We start from the raw sequence: 3114 nt of genomic DNA on the forward strand, positions 1-3114 counted from the left end.
GTTGGATGGGGCTGTGAATGGTTGTTGGGCAGAGCAGAGCTGAAGGTCCCTCTAGCCTGAGAGGGGATGCTGAGGCACGTGCCATCTCCACCTGCTGCACCGGATTGGCTCATCAGAGCAGGTGGGGGCAGGGAAGCCTGGGCTGGTGGTGAGGATAGGAGTTATCACAGAGTTGAAGGCTGTGTGGGACAAAAAGCCACGTGGCATCAGTGTACCAACCAAGTCGTCCAGCTTTTCGGTTACTTAAGTTACTGGATTCAGATCTCATGGGCAGCAGGAGAAACTTCAGACAAACCCAAGTCCACCCATGGCAGTGGCAGTCCTCACGCCTTGGAGGGTGGACTTCCCTCTAGAAAGACAGGGATGGCGGTGAGTAGAGGAAACTTCTTGGCACTAGAGGATGCTGTGCCCTATCAGACTGCTCTGCCCTCATCAGAAGGTAAAGACAGAAGATAGAGAAGATAATGAAGTTTGAGATCAGGACGTCTTGCACAAGCCGTGTCTTAAGCCAAACAAGTTTGAAGTACAACATCTTCCATACTATTTCCAGGGAAGAATGGGACAGAGTCAGCAATGGGGCAAAATCAGCCTGATAGGAATCAAGCAATGTTGAACAAGAAGAGTACAGTGTATCTCATGAGCATTGATACACAGCAGTCTCGGAACTGATAACTCAAAGTCTTTTCAGGGGGAAAGCCAAGTTCTCAGGATCTGAAATTAACTCCTTTGAGAGCCAGGTCTCAACCCCAGACTGGCATTGCCAAGTTCACTCCCAAGCAAGGACACAAAACTAGGTTGCTCTGTCCTTTCATTAGGATCTCTGATAAAGCTTTGGACCAGTCCAGTTCTCAACACAGTCCGGCTTGGGCTATTGAATGATTGTTCAATAATTTTCAAATACTTTTGTAGAGTAAGCCCCATGGGGGGCGGGTGCCAGTGAGAGGGTTCAGCAAGCAAAGCCCTTGCTGTGAATGCCTGGTGACCTGAGTTTAGGCCTCAGAACCCTCATAAAGGGAGGAGAGAATCTACTCACATCATATAGAAACAATAAGTAAAAATAAATAGATTGAAAACAAGTCATAATGTGCTCCTGAAAGCACTACAGTGTGTCCGTCACTGCTTTATAAAAGTCAGTTCATGGGTTTCTGATGACAGGGTAGCTCCTCACGTCCCCATTTTACAAAGGAGCCGACTGGGATTCTGGGAGGACAGGCAGCATGCCAAGGAGATGGGCTTTGAATTCAGTGTGAAGTGTTCATCACAGCTCCTCTAGAGAGCCAGTTGCATTCTCAGCCTGCTATTCTTCTCTCCTCTTTGGGCCTCCACTCTGGTTCCTGATCCCCTCCCCCTTTCTTTGCTTTATGTGGGTATGTGGCTGTGTTTTCCCAGAAGAGCCACCAGGGGCTGCTGCAGCCCTGGTTGCCTGGAGACCTCCCCAGCATGGAGAAGCCACCACAGACTAAAGGCACAGGACACAGCAGCACCAGGTGAGTGACTACTTGGGGTACAAATAGCCACAAGGAGTCCTGGGGACTGGATGGGGAAGAGCAACTGAGAGAGAATTTCAAGGTGCACCGATTCTTTTCTAACACCATTCTGGGCTGAACTGTGTCCCCTTCCAATTAGTCTGCAGATATTGTAAGCCACAATGCCTTTGAATACCACTGTCATTGGAGATGAGGGTTTTAAAATGACAATTCAGGCCGAGAGTGGTTACACACACCTTTGGTCCCAGCGCTCTGGAAGCAAACACAGGATGGTTCCTTGAGATCTAGATCAGCCAGGCTGCACACTAAAACCCTGTCTCAAACAAACAAACAAACAAGCAAAGGAATGAATGGCAATTCAGTCTTTGGGAAATGACCTAATCCAATGTGGGTGCCGTCCTTGTAAGAAGTGGAAAGGACCCAGACATAGATACAAAGCGAAGATGATGTTTGAGGGGAAAGACAGTCTACAAACCAGAGAGAAAGGCCACATGGTCTGCGATGTGCCACAATGCCAGTCAGAATGCACGCACACATGCACGCACACACACACACACACACACACACGTACATAGCCCACACTTCATGTACACATGTACCACTTAACAGGAAAAGGCGGGAGCTTGTTTCAAGTGAAGTTAGAAGCAGGCTGAAAACTTCCTCAGCTGTGAGGCTATTCTCTTCTCCTCCCCAATGACTTGGTCATTGCAGTGACTTTGTTACAAGTGCAAACTCCAGTAGGCACCTGCAGGGACTAGAGAGAGGAAGCGTGTTTGCAGTGAAGGAGTGCACCACCTGCCTCCTGAATGGATGCTGAAGCTAATTAGGCAAGGCCAGGGACCTGTGACAGGTGCAGTGTTGAGATTTAAGGCAGGACTTGGGTCTTTCGGATCAAGGTGAAACTGCAGGAGTCCCTCCTTGGCCTGGCTGCTAGGAACACCTCTCCTCTCATCACCTATTGGGATCACCTCTCCCCTCATCTCCTATCTTGGGGTAGTACCTGTCCCCTCATCCCCTCTCTTGGGGTCACCTCTCCCCTCCTATCTTGGTGGGGTCACCTGTCCCCTCATCTCCTATCTTGGGGTCACCTCTCCTCTCATCTCCTATCTTGGGGTCACCTCTCCCCTCATCTCCTTTCTTGGGGTCACCTCTCATCTCGTATCTTGGGGTCACCTCTCCCCTCATCTCCTGTAGGTGTCAACCTCATCTCCTATCTTGCTGTCTCTGATCCAAGGCTCTCCCCTAATCAGGGATCGTGTTTACTTGTAAAACTGACTCGGTTTAGGAATGAGGGTTTAGATGGGATGAGGCCCAGCTCCTTCAAGCTAAGGTGATCTGTTACTGCGTCCCTCAGAGAAACAGGCCCTTCAGAGTCATGCAATAATTCCCACAGCCAGCAGAGGGCAGCACAATACACTCGAAATCCTCCCTCTAAAGGTGAACCTGGCCATTTCAAACCACGCTCCCCTAACCTGTCTGACTTGGTTTTCTGAGAAGTCGGAGCCCTGAAGGTTGGGGACTGAACTTAGGACTTTGCACAGGCTAGGCAGTTGCTCTACTACTGAACCGCACCTCAGGCTTGGCCCAGAGCACAACCTCAGGTGTTGCTCCTGGGGCGCTGCCCTTT

This window comes from Myodes glareolus, chromosome 6, assembly GCF_982192425.1.
Source record: "Myodes glareolus chromosome 6, mMyoGla1.1, whole genome shotgun sequence".
NCBI lineage: Eukaryota > Metazoa > Chordata > Mammalia > Rodentia > Cricetidae > Myodes > Myodes glareolus.